Source organism: Lytechinus pictus, chromosome 1 (genome assembly GCF_037042905.1).
Source record: "Lytechinus pictus isolate F3 Inbred chromosome 1, Lp3.0, whole genome shotgun sequence".
NCBI lineage: Eukaryota > Metazoa > Echinodermata > Echinoidea > Temnopleuroida > Toxopneustidae > Lytechinus > Lytechinus pictus.
Window position 1 is genome coordinate 37,446,697 of NC_087245.1, and position 20,646 is coordinate 37,467,342.

The window sequence follows — 20,646 nt, forward strand, 5'->3', positions numbered from 1 at the left end:
TGAGGGCTAAATTGCCTTTTGGCAATTTGCCCTCAAGTATTCCTATTGGTAAGAATCTGAAATGATGTCATGTATTCAAACATACTCTTCTCCATTCCTGGATCAACAAAAAAGTGATGCATTAGCAGAAGAGACAGGTACAATGTAGTTCATAGTGTTTCTTGATTTTTACATGATTTATAAAATCCTGATGAATGTTTATGATTATACGCTTTGTTATTAGCATAAATTATACGATTGATGTACTCTTTATGAAATATTGGGAAATAATGGGAAATGATGATGGACAGTGAGTTTCTTTCATAGTCACAAACTCTCAGTAACATCATCATTGTAGTAGGCCAGTTCACTCCGCCCCCCCTTCCTCCTCCTCCCCTTCCTCCTCCTTTCCCACCTCTTCTCTCTCCTCCTCTTCTCCATTTTTTTCTATTCCTCTTTCTCACTATCATCGTCATCATCATCATCATTGCCACCATCAACAGCATGTAAAGACCAGTTGAGCAACCCTATCACGTAACATACCTTTTTCTATAAATCCCTGCTCTTCTAAGACCCTCCTTGACTGCGTTGGCTCTGCTCCGAGCAGTGGCATGATCTGGAACCGCAGCGCAAAACATTTTGACTTGATTTTTTTTTTTTTAGTTCACCTCACTGAAACTAAGAATTCAATCCTCAGTCTAACCAGTTCTTTGGGGGAGTTTTGGAAATATTCAAGGCAGTTTTGAATACTGAGGAAACTTCAGCAGAAGATGGTATTTGTCAGAATTTGTCTTTAATGCTGCAGACGATATGTCCTTAAATAATTGGTGTCAAATAGCTGCCAAGTATGAAAGATTTCACAGGCCTGGAGTATCAAGATTTGACAAGTTGAAGAAAGTCAGTGCAACCTCTTGGAGTTTATTTTTCCTTACTCTTTAGTTTCACAGTTGCTCATAACCAGATTCCATTACTAGTTGAAAAAATGTCAAATTGTATACCGTACTGTTATCACTTTCCAATTAAAAGATAGCGATTGAATATATCTTCATCTCTGAAGACAATGCCTTTATTTCCACTTGGAAGTGCTGGTGATCGAAACTTAACAGCTAAAGCACAGGTACAGCATACAGTATCTCAAATATGACGAGAACAGTATGTATCCTTTTTGTATCTTCCTAAAAAAGTCAGTGATTTTTTTTTTTTAAACACAATCAAAGCCGCTATAATCTTTATACACTTGCATGGATAGATGTAGCAAACAGTGAACTTCACAGGGTGAAAACTGATAACAGACTCCTTCCAAATTTCTCAGGTGTTTCCTCTCGAAAAATGCACCATCATATGAAATCTGCTGAATGAAGACCAATCCAGAAAGCACAACTGTACGAAGAACTCGGCACGTAGATTTTATGCCTCTCTTATTTTAGTATTTCTTGTATTAGTATGGTTGGTTACCTTTTTTTTTCCAAATTGATATTGTCTATCAGTAATTCTTTAGAGTACTTCAAGTTATCCTCTCAAGTTATTTGAACTTCACGGTGATGAACAATTTTGGGTTTATCTAATTATGTACACAGTATACAAGAATTATACTTGTCCGTATGAGAAATAACTTGTAAAAGCAGGTGAATTTGATAGTAATTTCGCGAGATTAGCCTTGCATTGTTTTTCTAGATTTGTTCCAGCTATTTACAGGTGATGGTTGAGCAGAGGTGATCCTGTGTGTGGAGTTGTAATCGTTTCTCTTAACACCTCTAATATCAAGCAAGGTCTCGAGTCCTAGAAACGGCTTGCCGTCACGTCACCTGAACCCTTCAGCTTACGGCCTAGTTTCCTCCAGCAGACCAAACACAGATCACTTCTTGTTAATGATATTATATCTCCGTCTCTGCCTGCTTTCCAAAGATTCAGCAAATTCATTCGAATCTCGTGAAGGAATCTGTCCACATTCAGTAATGAGTAGATGGCTAGTCATCGATTTCTGCTCAGAAACAACGTGTGACTCTCGTATTAGTGCTCCTCTCTGAAAATTTGTCTAATTTCCTTATTTGGCATGAAAGTCATAAAAAACATACATGTTGGCACTGTGAAGTTAATTTGATGAACCTAATTAGTTGATCTCTTGTGCATTACAAGCATTTTAGTCTACAAACTAGCAAAAAGAGTAAAGAGCAAAGATGGAAATGTACATGAAAATAAGCATTCATCTGTAATTACTACATATAGTCCATTTCAGGTCGTACTGGTAGGATCCTTTCAAATCTTCCAAGATGATTTAGAAGTAACAATGAAGAATATTTACAAATGTCAAGAACTGTTTCCGTTTAATATAAAATGACTTCCAAATATCAAGAATGAATTAAAGTAATCTCAAACCTCACATCCACCAGATTACTGAATGAAAATTTATGAAGCATCCGCCTGGCAACTCAAAAGTTGTGAAAATTTTGAAGGACTGGTGGAGGGTGAAAATTACAACGTGAGTGAGTAGAAGTGATGTCTTTTGCTTGATTAACGGTGACATACTGCTGGTTTTTATGCCGCAAACGTTGGCTGATCTTCAAGTCGCTTTTAGAAGATGAGCGCGATGAAGATGTCAAAACTTATTGCAAATTAGAGGAGGAACTGTCCACTTTTGATGACTGCTTACAGTGAGCAGGTGCATTGAGTTAGAAAGTAGAGAGAAAGTTTCTTGGGAGGAGAAATGAAATTAATATGAAAGAACCTAAATATTTGATAGCCTCTTTGCCAGAATGCGATGTTCCTGATGACCCAACAGAAAAATAGTATCAAATGAAATAGAAAATAGAAACTGTGTTTCTGATAAGAACTGATATTCCTGTGAACACAGCGTGTCACTTCCAAAAGTTACAAGATCAGAACAAGTGGCTTCTCCATTTCATGTCAAACTATTTCAGACATGACAACCAAACTTCTTGTGCCTTCAGCTCATATTGACAGCACGTGAGAAAGTAAATGTAATGCAGATTTTTAAAGCCTAGAAGTAATTAGTAAGGGCAAGGTTCTGAAGACATTTCTCTTGTTGAAATCTTGCGGAGAATGAGAGACGACCGAGTTACCTCCAAGTCAAAAGAACTAATCATTTCATCCTTGAGAATTCAAAACCTCCAAGCTCTTTCTCTCAAGCTCTTGTAAAGATGAGAGGCGATAAACTTTTGAAGAATGCGACACCTTGAAAGCCGATACCTGACTGGAAGTGGCCGTGATTGGTGAACTTGTACTGCGGTCAGAGAAGAAGACGTGCGGATAAGCCAGTAAAAAAGTCAAGACTGTCAGCCAGTGTACTGAAGTCACGAGTGGAGGAAAGTGCATTGTACATGCTACTGTCCCTGGTGTAGGTTGTTGTTCCTGCAGAGTAAGCTCTTATTAATCAAAGTCTGCAACTTTTCAAGGGTTCCTACAGATACCAGGCATTTGATGCCAAAATTCAATGTGAGAAATGAAGTGTTGCAAGCAGAGCAGATAATGTTGCCTCAAGTAACACTATTTCCATGATAATATTGAGAAAGAGATTCTGGAGATTAAAAGGATTAAAATATCTCAGACAATATTGACATAATCAAGTTCAGTTTGTAAGAGGTACTCCAGTAGCCATAGCTGATCTCATTTGAGCAGTGACTTGGAGAGGTGCATGAGCTTCAAAGCTCACGATCTACAGGTGCCCCCTCTACCAGAGAAATGGTTCTTATTAAAGAGGTGGTGACGGCACTTGGAAATGATTGGGCAGTTGGTTGTGTGCGCATCGCTGTATAGTCATGATCGTGGTGATTGTGTGGTGCGGTTGGGAGGGGGGCGTGTCAGAGTGCCATGGGGGTGATAATGGGTGATGATCTGATGGAGGGATACAAGGAATGGGGGAGATGAGACGCTTATGGAAGGATGGAGGAAGAAGGAGAAATGAATATTTGTTAAAGGGGGAAATGACTAGTCTACCACGAAATAGCTAAAGTTATCAAAGAGAATTGAGATTGGATGTATGAAGCTCTGATTGCACAACCAATCTTATATTTTTAATATCAGCATCATGGCTCTGGCATTGGGGTGGCCTGTACTCTGTGTATTATTTCTTCAGGATCAGTCATCAGTGACTTTAAACTTTAAAGGAATCTATGCTATTGCTTGGCGAGGAAAACTGAATGAAAAGATATACTTTCAAGTCAACCAATGATGATAGATATTATAACAGGAAACATGGTTGATAGGTCATTTAAAGGTTAGGAGAATTGAATTACATGTTGAGAAGGGGTTGAGAAACATAGAAATGGATTATGTTTTTGTAGGAGGGTGGAAATGCCAATATTTGAAGAGGGGCCGGGTGCTGACAGGAGTTTTCGATCGTTGAGGGGTGGAAATCGATTTCAACATAACGGATGAAAGGAGTTAGAACTGAAATGAAAGACAACCAGATTATTCTCTGTGATAATTATGGGATGGAGCGCCGAGGGCATCCACATTTTTACAAATTGAGCGTATCATTTCATGTTTGGCTGACTTTCATAAAGGAAAGGTTGGATTGGATGTTGTAATGAGTTAGGTGAGAGAATTCTGTTATCTTTATCTAGTTTAATTGAATACAATTCCTGTTCTATTCCTTCAACTTCTTCTTTATTTTCATGCTAAACAGAGTATTCTGTTATTTAAAAAGGGGGAGGGGAGGGGGGAACTGGTTGCTATGACGTGTGTAGAAGCACCGAGCAATCTCTGCCCAACAAACACGTGGCAGTAATATCCTGATTCGGGTTAGAAAGCCTAGCTCCCTGGTGCTTCTCTTCCTCTCCGGGCGCAGGAACTTCTTGGACATCGTCCAACAATCCCAGGGCTACTAAAGTGAGGATCCATGAGGGGGGTGGGGGGTCAAGACAATTCAAATTCAAGATTATCTCTAATTAAAAGGATAAAGGAAGCCAGAGTGACCTCATTAAAAATCTGTCATTCGTGCATGATATTCATGAAACTGCTGGTTTTTGTGAATATACTTTCACGACTGGGGAATATGCAGAGTCATGGTATGTTGTCAGGGGGTGGTAATCAAGCATTATTAATATTAAGTAGGTCATCACTTGAAGACATACTGGCCCGTATTCTGAAGTCGGGTTTACCTCGGGCCATGGTCGAACTCCCTTCTAAAATTGTTGGAAGTCGAAAATGTAAAAAACTTGTTTTAAAGATTGTATGTTTCTCATGTTCACTGTGCTCTTTCACCAAGCTTTAGAAAACCAATTCACTTATTATTCTCAGACAGATATGAAAAATCTGAGTTACAGATTAGCTGATAAATCGAGCAGAAAATATTTTAATTTTCTCCTGATTGTCATGTGAACCGCAGTTTATTTCCTCCTCGAACATGTTGAATATGCATTGTTTAATATTTCATGGTTCAATCAAAAGGGTCAGCATTGTCGAATCTGTAAAAATTGAAATTTTGTATAAAAGGAGTGAAACTTTAAAATGTCATATCTTATTTTACATCTGATTTTGATGAAATTTTTAGTATAATTCTTGTTTGGTTTTTATCTATTGTATTGATTCAAATCAACTTTTTTCAGTAGTGGACTTGACTTTCAAGTTTAGCAGAGCATAGCAGTCCTGGAATTGTTTTTTTTTTTTTTTTTTTTATGTTTACTCCATGAGTTAGCTGTTTGAAGCTTTGTTTCATGTTTAAAGGTGTACATCATGCACTTAATATGCAATCACACAGTTTACAATAATGAAGATCTACATTATACTAGGCACATGAGGGCAAGCTGCTCTAACCATGGACCCTGTAAATCCCTTAATTTTCAAAGGAAATTGGTGGTTTTATAGCGCACCCTTCACTAGAAGTTCATCGTTATGAAAGATCACGGTCTGAGGGATATACTTCAGTAATTGGTCAAAGCCACATCTTAATGACCTTGTCTTCCTGATGGCATGAGATTCTTAGGATAGATGGGATGGATGATATGACAGGCAAACCATGTCAGACATTTCATATAGAAGAAAATGTGCACAAAATAGGAGTGAGAATTAAGAAAAATAACTTGTGATGATCAAAGGTGTCAAATAAAAGGTACGTGGAAGTGCAGGGTGAATTTTCCCCTGAAATGCCCCTGAAAGTCTTTTTAAAAAAAGAGTCCTCAGAATTTCCATGTGGTCCAATGTAAATTTTAATAAATGGAACAGATTTTGGCTTGTGAACTAAAAAAGTATTTTCATCTTCTCCCTGCTAGTATGACAGAGGGGAATTCTGTATGAATAATGACATTTTAAAGCATTTAGTTCAAATATACGGTAAGTAAAAGTGCACTCAAGATACATTTAACAGGGGGTATGCACAAGGGATATCATCTAGGGCAATATGCCCCATAAAATGTCAAATAGCCCTTGTAAAAGAAATAAATGGTTGGAACAAAGTGAACATAACTGAGGGTACACATCTAACTTGATCGCTTTACTCCTCGGGAGTGTTGAGCCATATCGATCCAGATATCGTAATTCACAAAAAGAACTGTTGATTACATGTATTTTTTTTATTAGAAATTAATCTTAAAGATCTTAAATTAGAATATTGTACATACATAAAGATATACACATATTTTAGTAGGTATAGAATGCAAATTATCCTATTGATTTTGCCTTAAGTATCTAATTTAATTTCGTCACTAACTGCAATATTTTAAATTCAATTCCTGATTAAAAAGATTAAAGGTTAGGTCCTTTAAAATCAAGTTGAACTTCATTGTTTTTTTTATTATGAAAGTAAGTACGTCAGTTCTGTTATGTTCTCGGGATTGATTGATGCGATGACGTTGAAATGACTTCAATGATGCGAAATGTCACCATCTTAGATGATGATCGGATGCCACGGTGGGGTTATTGCTGGTTTATTAAGTCATTGCTGTTACGTAGATCATCATTTCCCTAATGACTGCGATTCACTGTCGAGACAGACATATTGTCTGATGTGACTCACTCTACAATTGCAGTTATGAAGTAATCACCCTTTTCAAGCTCTGATTTTTACCTAAAGACATAATAGTCGTGAACTTGAAGAAGGTATACTAACAGAATATTCTATTTAAAAAAATGTTTCCACCCATATTGTGTGATGCTGCACAGAGTATGGTATGCCTGGTTACGTTGCAAACAAAACCACAGTTAAAGTCCACCCCAACAAAAATTGATTTTATTAAAAAGAGAAAAACCCAACAAACATAACACTGAAAATTTCATCAAAATCGGATGTAAAATAAGAAAGCTATGACATTTTAAAGTTTTGCTTAATTTCACAAAACAGTTATATGCACATCCTGGTTGGTATGCAAATGAGGAGACTGATGACATCATCCACTCACTATTTCTTTTGTATTTTATTATATGAAATATGAAATATTCTGATTTTCTTCTCAATGTCAAATGAAACTGTGATTGATTCCTCCCTGAACATGTGATATTAGCATTGCTTAATACTATATGATTCAGTCAAGTCGGTCCTTATGGTCATATCTGTAAAAAATGAAATATTGTATAATTCAAACAATGAAAAACAAAAGAAATAGTGAGTGATGGACATCATCGACTGACTGATTTGCATGTCACTGGGTTGTGCATATCACTGTTTTGTGAAAAATAAGCGAAGCTTTAAAATGCCATAACTTTCTTATTTTACATCCGATTTTGATGAAATTTTCAGTGTTATGCTAGTTTGATTTTTCTCTATTTATTCAAAACAACATTTTGCTGGGGTGGACTTGACCTTTAAGGCCACTCAAGGAAAAAAGAAAGAGTGGCCATTATAGAAAGGTACTTTATCCCATTTTGGTGGCCACTAAAGACCAGTCCAGGATAAGAGTATCATCAGCATTTCTTGCCCGACGAGTTATTAGATCTAACAACTTTCCTCAATTTTGATTGGCTGAGAAGCACTGTTCCTATGGTAACTGATGGATAAAATATCCCACAAGTCCTTTCATGAAATGCTCCCAGTTGTCACGAGATTTGTTTGACTGCACTGAAGTAACGATTGGAAGACATCCCCCTCCGCCCCCCCCCCCCCCAACCAAGAAAAAGTGAGAAAAGAAAAGCAAAAAAGGGGAAATATATTTATTTTCTGAAGAGTATTTTGTCAAAATCTTTTACAAACCTAGATTTTGGTATTAAAAAGGTCAATTTTTTGCTTGTTCGCTTCGCTTTCTCGTAGTTTTTATAGAAATTTTGCTTCAAATGCCGTGTCTGGCCCCCTCAATTTTTGGGGGGCTCATGCTACTATTTGACTGTACATGTTATTTGGGTAGAGAAATGAAGATTGATTTATAACTAACAGTAAAGAGATAAAAAACATAAATTCAGCTCTACACACACACACATCCATAAGCATCAACAAAGTGCACTTTCACTTTTTGTGCACTTTTGACATATATGTTTGCTGCCAGGTTTGGAGAGGTAACTCTTCATGAGCTACCTGTTTCGAGGTATAAGATTGAAGAGGTTATGGGTGTGTACCGGCATGGTATCGGCTTGGAACAAAGAAATAAAAAAGTACTATTACAGTTCTCAGAATTGATTCAACTTTGATTCCTTTCATATGTATATCATCATTGTTGTCTGTGCCAATGAAACTTCTTCATTGAGCATTGAATAGGTCTGAAGTGATTTCAGAACACCCGATTGTTGAATCTCTTCAGATAATTGGTCGTGATTGGTCCCTGATTGCGCCCTATCAATGAATCACCCATAATCCATTGCTCTATGTGACGACAGTTTGATGATGTCATAAGTCATCTTTGTTCTCCGGTCTCATCTCATTTACGTGGTGGATTGTCCAATTTCTGGTTTTATTTGGTCATTTTGGTGTTTTTATGAATTTCTATTTGAGATGTGAAGAAAGTGCTCACAATAACCCCGTATATTTCCATTCTTAATCGAACAGTGAATCGGAGAACTCTGATGAATATTCCTTCCTGGGCAACCAGGTTTTGCACTCAGAGATTTGTCATGTTTCATTACTCTTTTACTTTGTTGGGTTTTTAAACTGATTTTTTGTTGCATTGAATTGTGTGTCTATTGTTATGAAATTGTCAGATATATTCAAAATTTATAGAGTTTTCATTTGAAAATGCCTTTTTACGATAAGGATGTGCTTAGCTCAAGTGGTGCCGAGGCAATATAGTGGACCCCTTATTCCAATTATCAGGGTTCAAGACCAAGGCAATGCACCCACCCATAAACCATCAAAGGGATGGTCCGGGCTGAAAATATTTATGTCTTAATACATAGAGTAGAATTCACTGAGCAAAATGTCGAAAATTTCATCAAAATCGGATAACAAATAATAAAGTTACTGAAGTTTAAAGTTTAGCAATATTTTGTGAAAATAGTCGTCATGAATATTCATTAGGTGGGCTGATGATGTCACATCCCCACTTTCCGTTTTCGTATGGTATTACATGAAATCATAATTTTTTCATTATTTCATACTTGTGTGAATAATATGTCTCCCTTATAATGAAATAAGTTGCAGCAATAAATATCTAATGCACTAAATCAGTTGTCAATCCAATTTTTCTAGTTCTTGGAGGAAAAAATTTGAATAAACCTAATTTCATATAATGAAATACAAAAGAACAAGTGGGGATGTGACATCATCAGTCCACCTAATGAATATTCATGACGACTGTTTTCACAAAATATTGCTAAACTTTAAAATTCAATAACTGTTATTTGTTATCCGATTTTGATGAAATCCTCGGCATTTTGCTTAGTGAATTCTACTCTATTTATTAAGCTATAAATACTTTCAGCCCGGACCATCCCTTTAAGCATAAACCATATTCACTCTAGTACTAATCCTCATTACGAAATGGGCATTCCTTAGCGCTGTCCATAATGTTATGCACAACTGTTGACTTTATAATCTTGTGCTAACAACATATCCAAAATATTTATGATTGATCATACACAATAGTCTGAGCAATCAATCATAGAAACCAGCCCCTACGATAATTGATATAAGTTATACGTTGCAAGGCCCAGGTCCCTCAGAGAGGCTGTAAAGTATCTACTTGTGTGTTAACCAGTGAAAGAAGAATTTCCTTTATGGACAATAAAGTTATCAATCCAATTTAATTCAACTCAATTCCTGCATTGATAGCAGTCTGGTGAAACATCATTAACCGTGAGCCATATACCAGCTCTTGAACAATGCAAAACACAATCACTATTTCTTCTTCATAAAAATTATCGCAATCATATGATATCCAGGAGCCTTCAAGACCTGTATAACAAGCATCACACAGTCAAGATATGATTTCAGTAAAGCTAAATCATTACTCCAGTGAGTAAATCTTGAAAGCCAAGAGTTCAGCATGAACATAAGGACATACAATTGTAGAATGAGAATGACTATAACTTGTATTCTTGTTTTCTTTTGTTGGCATGTGTTGGTCCTGAAAGGACCACTCCAAACTCTGAGGCCCGTATTCTGAAGTCAGGTTTAACTTAGACCACGGTCTAAATCTGTGCTAAAATTATGTGTAGCCAAAAGTTCAAAAATTCTGTTTATATTGTATATTTTTTTAGAGAGAAGTTCTGGATGAGACGACTTCGCACCATCCAACCTCATGGCCTGAACATTCAAGAGGGAAACGACTGATTTATCCACTTTCCATTTGTGTACACATATAATTTTTCCCCTCAGCTCTTTTAGATTAGTTACATCATAGTTTCTGCCTCCACTTTCCTCCCATATCTCCTACTAGCTCAGCTCCAATTTTCCTTCCCTTATTCAGACGATATTATAATTATTATTTTTATATATTTTTTTCTCTCTCCACTCACTTACCTCTTATTTATTTTGCTTATTTTCATGTTTACTATGTTTTTTTTTTCTTAATACACCCCCTCTCTCATACAGCATCAGCTTCTTTATTTGCTTTTACCCTTTTAAGCAATTTGCTTCCCTTCCATTTTTTTATATATAGTCTTCTGTTTTTTGTTGTTTTTTTTCCCTCACACCCAGCGGGTTACTATATCAGTTACACCCTTTGTATATATATATATATATATTTCTTTTCATATACATTCCTTTTTGGATATATTTACATACTTTTACTCTTACAGGTTTATTTTTACACTCACTTACTTCTCTTAGTTTGTTTATTACTCCATCATACATACTTATGTATTTTGCACCATATCAGTTTTCCCCACTCTTATGCACCAGTTTATTATGCCTTTCTTTGTTACCCGTTTGACCCACCTCTCACTAATTCTCTTGTTATTCATCTCTTCCTCATACCCTCTATCACTGTTTTGTTCCAGATCCTGTTTGATGTTGCCTGCCTCACATCTTAATCCCTCCTGGCTTGAGGTCTTTCTTTGGCCTTACACCCACTTCTCTTTGTGTCTGCCCACTCCTTTTCTTTCATCCCCTTCATTAACCTGATTGGTCATCTCTTCTCACTAATGCCCCTTTTGTCTCCTTGTTTCTAGTGTTGCTGTTGAATGTCTGTGGTCTATATTATGGTTGTTCCACTTTATATGTTTGTCATTTTGCCTCCGACGAAGATTCTGCTAGGATCGAAAGCTTAGGCCCCTTTTGACTCTCTATATTTTTTTATGTTAACTATTTTGTTTCCTTTTGCTTTCACAATGAAGAAAAATACTTCAGTTATCATTCCCAGACAATTATGAACAATTTGGGTGTCATATGAGTTAATAAACTAAATGTGTAGGCCTACTGTTAGGGATTTGTGCTCCAATTGGCTCTCCATAGTTAAACCACAACTTTAAACCCGAGTTCAGAATACGGGCCTGAGCATATATATTTTTTATGATATGACAGTTGCTTACACTCTATATAACTCTTGATTAGAAGCATTTATTAATCATAAACAATATTGTTTGCAATATGTATAATTCCTCTTATAATCATACTTGAATAGTATCAAGTACAAAAAAACACGTGTTCTGCTGGGCGGGGGAAAATAGAGGTTGATTTGATTATGATTTTACAAGTGAATGCATAAACGCACAAGAAAACAATTATAGAAATAAACATAACTTTTTTCATTTTTGGGTAAAAAAACACATCTAATCCTGGAAAAAATTACCATACAGACTTCCAAAAGACTACACAAATCCCATGAAATAATAGATAAATGAGTCTTACCTTCTCTCGAACCTTTCCCTTATTTTTAGAAAGGCCATTTTGGCTGGTTCACCGGCACAGCTGTGTATCCTGTTTGGTGTATCAACTGTCATCTAGTAAATCCTTGGCCTCATACAAGAACCCACATAGAAGTCTATCAGGGTCATTGCTCAGTCCTACTCACTCCTCTCTTATGTAATCAAGTCAATGTTTTGATAGTAATAGAAACACACTTGAGGCTCACATGTAGTTGACCTATCTAATCCTTTGGTTTGCTAGTATTCCACAAATACTAATCCATTATCGGCTGTTTGGATTAAGAACACAACCAATCAAGTCTTTGATGATTAGAGTCTCATGCTGCAATCGCTTAAAGCCAACCTTTAACTTTTCACAGAGCAATGATATGCATTCAGTATTTGTTTCGACGTCCAACCACACATTTGGAAAGTATCCGAGTCAAATAAATATCTGATTTGACTTGTTCGGTATAAGTATTCTTGCTGGCTTCTCCAAGAATCAAGTTTTCTATCACTTCTCAGGTATCAAACTTTTCAGTTCCAAGTTTACAAGCAAGGATATGGATCATGCGCTCTTTGCCGGCCAACTGGCACTCGAAAGGTGTTCTAAAACATCAAACCAAAATTAAAAGTTGAAACGTTAGAAGTTGCCTGAGCTTTACAGATTAATTTTTTTTTATCAAAGATTAAATTTCACCTTCAATTTGAAAGAATGTTTTGTACATTTCAAGGAACAATTCAAACTTGGATGATAATTGACCTTCCAACGATGAAACCAAATGGATAATGTGTCCTCAAAAACTTTCTAGCTTTTTATTGTCATTTTAGCTGATACAATAAATACCTTATTTTGTTCCTCACCATTTAAACTTGAGCTAGAACAACTGTGCAGTCTTATGTCTAATGCAACATTACTCATACCGATGAAGATTTATTTTAAAAAGTCTTAATCATCCTCGCTGTTTTGAAGCTGGTGACCAAGACTTCCAAAAGAGCTTTGTTTGGGTATCGTCACCTCATGGTTACTATCGCTTTTGTCAAAGACATTCTGCAACCAATTACAACATTAGTTGTGCTCCACCAGTGTAGCGGGTGTAGATAATTGCTACCATGACAAGTTCACTTATCAACAAGACATGACTGATTATTTTGACTCATTAAAACCCAGAGCCTCCGCAGAACATTTTCTTTGAGCACAGATTTGTGGGATTAGGTGATGTGTCATGCGCAGGGAATGTACTCCAACAGGTGGGAAGAGACAGAAACCATATGTTATTGTCTACAAGTCATCAATTATGAATTATACTTTCATTCCTCATTCTTGATAATTAATCTTGTAATACATATATAGTTCTGGAAATATCAAACAGATCCTTGACTCATTTTTCTCTTGGATTATCATGTTCATAAAATATTCTCTGACAAACTAACGTATGAAATATACTATTTTTGCCATGGCATAGCAATGCAAACATCCTTTATTATCTACAAAGCTAGAATATTTCATCAAAGCAAAGGTATTTATCCTTTTTCTAAAAATTGTTCGACCATGATATGTTTTTATTTACATTGTATTCAAAAGTAGCAAATTAAACAAATCTGGATGTAACAAATTCTATAGTATTCCTGCTGATATACATGTATTTTTGTGTATTTACTTCGTTAGTTGCTACATGCAAGAGTACTCCTGGTTAACTCTCTCTTGATATTACATGTACAATCTAAAATTTATTGAATTGAAAATAAAATAATCCAGATTGGCTGTTGACAGTGACTATTAAATAATCACTAGATTGAGATTCAAACCTTGAAGACTTGAATTTCAATTATAAATTTTGGATTTAAGATAAATATCTGTGATTAAAAAAGAGTTCATACAAGCGTAGTTGACTGGTGAGTAACCAAGTTTTCATTCCATTAAATTTACTGCAATGGCAAAGTTATCCTGTTGCTGAAATTCCCAACGTTCAGAATCATCTCATACAGTCTGAATTATTGTGAATTTCCTATTTGAAACTGACAGATGGTACTTCTACATCAAATAAAAGGAGTAGACAAAATTCGTCCTAGGCCTTTTTGCATGTAATACAAATTTTGATTTCACAATAAAAAATCAAAATCTACCAGATATCCATGAATATGAGACTGATGAAATCAGAAATTTGTTCCTCAGTGATGTTTAAGAGCCATAGTTTATCTCCAAATGTTCACGACAAGTGACATCTCCTCAAAAAGTCATCATCCAAAGTGTCTTTTTCCAAAAGCGTAATTTCCAGGTAATCCGTCCGCTTTCAAACTTCAAGCGTTGCTCATTCAAGTTGTTCTCACAGATATGTACCTTGGTATAACACCATTAAACTGGTCCTACGACAGGAATGTCTTAACCTTGATGTTACCAAAATACGGTCGAGGGGGGTCTCATCGCGTAATCTGAAAGTTCCGAGGTTGGTAATCCCGAGATCCGATGGATTAATCTCCCATCAAGAATGTTTTGATCCTTGGATTCCAGGCATGATTCAGTGATTATCACTCATAAATTCATTTCTCCAGCTCTTCCCCCCTCCTCTTACCAAGCAATCCAGAAACCAGTTTTGATATCTATGACTCACAACTTCCCCAAATTGCTTGAGAAATTGACAACCGAATTATGCCAAGTGCATATTCCGAGGAACCCCATGATGTGAATTTTAAACATTCTAAATTGGGTTCGGTATTCCCTCCCCAGGTCATAGCTGGGAGGCTTTAAATTATGAAGTCATAATCATAAATCGTTGGCCATTCTTAGGTTTGTGCTGGAGAAGTTACTCATGCATACCAATTAAATAGGCTTGTGCTAAATATCCCGTGGAGTGTTTACAAGCAGAGTTGAACTTCATACCTCAACAACGTGCCGGCCGATCTGTGTGTATGCCATGCATTTGTGTGTAGAAGATGACAATTCCAATTACATGTGTTGCTTCTGATATGGCATGTGGGAGAATTTAACAGGTGGTAGCGAGTTTGATGTCGGATCCATGCTTTAAAAGTATGTTGTGTACTCTTTCATGCCTTGGCAGATACTGATGAATAAAGTTTTAGAGTATGTCCCTTTTCGTGACACCCTTTCGATTTCATGATACTAATTGAAGAGGATGAATGATAATTATCCAAACTCATAGGCCCCTTGCACTGTCTCCATAGATAAGATTAAAGATTATTGAGTTAGAGTTCTCCTTCCAACAGTAGGCCTATCATCCGAGCTGTCAATCTGATTATATTTCCAAAGTAAAGATCTTGTAGAAAGTTATTCATTTTGAGGGGTTTTCATTAAAAAAATTATGTAATATATGTATTCTACAACCAGGCATCGCATGGTAAATGAGCTCTCAGAAAGTTAAATTTCACCAAAGCCAATGCTCCTCCTCAAAGGATCACGTTTCAGCGTTGAAGTTGCTGATCGTAGAAAAATCCTGAATGTCATTTCTAGGAGTCAAGCTGATGTCAATCTTGAGGTTGTTCTGCCACAGATGAAAAATAGCAAGGTTGAGCTTTATCTAGGAAATACGTGAGGAAGAAATCGCCCATAGATTTCCCATGTCTGTGATGAACGTGTACACACGTATATATCATTATTGAAATTCGTACAAATATATAAAAAAGTAATATTGAAAGAATGCCTCTTTCTTTTACAATGCTCTAAAAAATTGTGAGTAGTTTTATTTTCACTCCCTTTGGTTGTTTATTAATTTTTTCTTTGTAGTGTTGATGTATATTTGCTAGCTTGATAAATAAGAATATCATAATCAGGAACAAAATTGTTTACTCTCCATAAAATTGGCAAATTTTATATCATTTGTATGGATTATTTCTCAATCACCCCCAGTTGGCATCCAATAATAAATGTAAATCTAATATAGTTGCACTTTACATGTATCTGGCATTTTAAGGGTTAAACCTTTATACAAGTATTCTCACTACCTCTTCTGCAGTGGTAATGAAATTTGGTCCTCTATCCTCTTTCAAATTGACGAAGTAGTATAGAGCTCCTCGAGTTGCCAAGGAAAACAAAACTATTCCATGGTAAATATGTCCAAATTTGTTTGAATTTCAGTTTCAACAAGTGCCTCAAAATTTGATTTCTCAATCTGATCACTATTCCTCATACGGTGTCGGCTTGTTGGTAGCAGAATATAACAAGTTTTTTCAAGTTGTGGAAGCAGTGTTTACAAACGCTTCAAGACATCCAGAGCTCTTTCTACAAAACTCCTTTTTTATGAAGTGGTCACTTGTATTTGTTCAGAGTAGCACAAAAGAAAGCATTCCAAAGCTGTCATGCTGGTGTTATCACTGGATTTCAATATTCCCTTTGCTCAGTTAAGAAGAGTGTCAAATGATGAACAAATACTTCTACGGTTGAAAAGTACCCACGTTCAAAGTCCAACATCATTTTTCAAAGATGAAATATTGATTGGTCCTTTTACTCAATTTAGTGTAACGGAGCACCGCAAGATGTTTGCTGATCGTAATTTTAGATGAAGTGATATCAACTCTGGTAATCCAACTGCGTTTAATTTTGACAGCTTTATTAATAATACATTGTCGTTGTATCTGATATTTTTTTAATGCAACTTATGCAATCAAATAGAATAAATGCCACACTGTCTCAAGACTGACAATCCTTAAATTCATCCTGAAGAATATTGTTTCTGAAGTCCAAGAAACAAAAGGGTTTGTTACAACAAACCTCTAGAGAACTATCCCTGTGAAAGTACATGTGTAGAACAATAACATCACACAGATACCAGAACAAGTTTTGACAATAACACAGAAGAGAGAGATATGTGTTTATTCTAGTTAGTATTGCTCTTCAGTGAGTGAAATCCAAAGCCGGAGGTCAGCTCCGAGTTCAAATCCAAGCCCCCGATGGCTGCCAATTTGGTGTGTTTTTGTCAAAGGCGAAGGGAACATCCTATTTATGGAAAGCATGTTGAATTGTGACATTAGAATGGGAATCACCAGCATTCTGGAAGGCAATGCTTGTTCTATGTATAGATCTACAGTACAAGTTTGTTTGTTGTTGATTGAGCCCGGGAGGCCAGTCAAATGTATTGCTTCACACACGCGTGGCCAAATTATTTCAAAACACCCCCTAAACGAGTTTTTCTTTGTGTGCAAAATAACCCCTAAACAAGTTTTTCTCGGGCTTTATTTACACATTTTGGCCCCTAAACAAGTTGTCGCCAGAATATGACCCGCGGAAAAAGCTTGGGAAAAAAACATGTTTGGCTAGTCTAAAAAAAAAAACTGGAAAAAAACATATCCTAAATACATTTGACCCTACAATTGACCAGTCTTTCCAAACTACCCCTTTTTTTTTAAATCAGTGTTTTTGATACCTGTAACGAGTGCACGAGCGGCTCGCGTCCAAAACTGAAAAAACACCCCTTTAAACGCGTTTTTGGGGTCATGCGTGTGTACAGCAATATATTTGACTGCCCCCCCCCCCCTGGGTGATTGAGGTTGTTTTAAAATCGACAAGGGGGTGACTATTTGCTGATTGCTGAGTATCAAAAATGTTTAGATATCAGTTATTCTAATTTAAAGCCTTGGCTCAATTTAAAAAAAAAGATACAAAGATTTTGCAGGGAATCCTACTCCTATGTCAAGCCTACAAGTAAGACTTGTCTTTCTGTCAATCTGAATTAGTGTCCAAAGATAATATTTTTAAACTCGGCCAATTGGAAAAGTGATTTGAATATAAAGTACTAGTTTACTAACCAATGTCATATAGTGCCTTAAATTTAATTAGATTGGAAAGCTAGTAAAAAATAAAAAAGTTTGTACAAATTAATATCCTAAAGAATATTTCCAGAGTTTAGGGCAGTAACAACATACCGTGGAGGCAATAATGAGATGTGGAGATTGATTCAATGCTAGATCCTTTCCACCAGATACAGTAATCCATGGAAATATTAAAATTGATTTTCACAATCAATTTCAGTTTTCTGCAATCTGCATCATCAGTTCCTCATTCTATGCAGGTTCATCTCACTAGCAATTCTTGCATCAACTGCAAAAGCCTTCCTTGCAGACGTCACCGGCTGTTTTACATTCTAATAGAGGGACCAATGTGCAATATGCAAATAACCATCGATGCTTTGGATGTATGACGGATGATGCCATTTCTGGCCCTTGTTATCACTTTTGCAGAAGATCAGAGACAAATTATATTCACACAGCATTCCTGGTTTTCTGGAATATCATGGCTCATTGACTCAAAACATATCACTTAGAATGGAACTCACAATACTGTTTGGGAAACATTCTTGATCAATCAGGATAAACACTGTCGAATAGATCCTTTCCAGCTCAGCTAAATTTGGAAACATTCACTGCAAACAGACAGCTTTTGGCTTCAAGATGATCCTGTCTGCTAAATAATCCAACCTGTCGTACAGAGATTGGCTCACATCAAATTAAACTTGCATTTCTCATGTCGTATGCGTCCGAAACCGATCCAAATACTCCACTTTTTGTTCCCGACTGCTTCAATGTCATTATCCTCCAGAGAGTCAATTTATCTTTGACAATGGAACAAATTTGCGTTGCTCAGGGTCGTCTTTTGCTATTCAGGAAACAAGAGTCAAAGATCGGTGCAGGAAATGGTACTTCACCTTTAGTTGATGATGTAGGCCTATTCTTCTGTGAATCCTTTCCCACTTTATTGATATGATGACTAGTGTTTTGATACAAAATAAATGTACTGTAAACTCAAAGTCGCACACCGACTTGATGAATTCATGCTTTAAATGTTTGAAATCTGTCTTCCAGCAATTTTGTTAGTTTAATAAAACTGCTCTCTTGCCTACTTCATTCTTTTTTTTCAATTTTAACTCTCATGATATACATCAATTTTTTATGTGGCTTTGTAATAAAGTTGATTTCTCCCTCATTCCGGTTTTACAAGCTCTTTCTGTATCAAGGAATAATCTAGCATAAACCTGCCGCAGACGTCACCCATAATTCACACATTTGAGATCCTGCATTAAATGTTTGAAATCTAATTCTGTTAGTTTGATAAAACTGCTCTCTTGCCTACTTCACTCTTTTTTTTTTCAATTTTAACTCTCATGATATACAACAATTCTGAATTTTTGATGTGCGCTATTAAAATCAGTCTCTCCCCAGTCCAGTATCACTAACTCTATATCAAGGAATAATGATAATAATAATAATAATTGTACATTTATATTGCGCAATTTCTATTTATATATATACTCAACTGCTCATTACAATAATAAAGAATAAAAGGTAAAATAGTTGAGATAAATACACGAAAGTACGATTAAGTTCTAATAACTGGAAAAGGGAAGCCTACTAACTATCTCTACAAATCTACTATAAATTTGACACAGAGGCCACCCACAATCCACCTATAGTATTTGAGATCCTGCAACTTTAAGACCAAGGGTATCTCATTCTCACTCTTGTAGAGAAGCACAATAACGTTTACTGATATTCTCTAAAAATGTATTTTTTAAAGATTATTTTACTTGAGAGGCACTTTGCTTGAGTGAAGCTATTGAACAGTGATAATGATGAGGTGAATTTAGCAATCAAGAATCTGAATAACTCCACATTGATACGAGTGCTGACCCCTACCAGAATATGCCACCAGTCCGCCCACACCATTCAAAAAGTAAAATCATCAAAACGAAACCACATATATTGCTGCCAAGGACAATGATTAATAATGAAATTGTATAATTTCCTTGTGGTAAATTTGATATTGTAGTCTCTCAAAATTCAAAAGGGATGAACTCTGCAGAAGTTTATCTATAATAATAATTACAATAGAAATATTTCTTATTCACACAGGGCACTTGGCCACTTCAGCTCTTATGGACTGTTCTCCCAGGGGGCCCTGCATAACATGATTTTCTTCTTACCCTTTGCCATTCTAATACGTCCTGCACTTGACAAAAAGGCATGAGGTCCCATTTTTAAATCTCTCTATTGGCGGTGCTGCACCAGCCTGAGTTTGCTCAATCTCGAGATTTTAGCCCGATCGGCCCTCTTCGCGATTAATCTCGAGATTCAAGAAACCTGTCTCCACCATCGCAAGAAGAGCGATTCCTGCTCGAGCGAGGCATCGATGCATTATGGTCTGACGCCGTGAATAGATAATCCCGAGTGCGTCTGTACCTACGAATTAGCGGGATAATTTTTAAAATATAGCTATTTTGCAAATAATCCCAAGTTGACTCGAGATTGTTCAGTTCAGGATAATTTGCCGTATCAGAAATGCGCGTTAATTTGAAAACTCAGGCTGGTGCAGATGACCCTTATGACTCGACTAGTGATTGAACCCATGTCCTCCCACTAGTAGTCAGTAGGCCTATGGAAGAATTTTTACCTGAAACTCATCAAAATATTGAAGAGAAGTCCTGCACTACAAAGAATTTACCAAACCACCATGATGATTTTGATGAGGCAATACTTCAGAATGTAAAATCTATT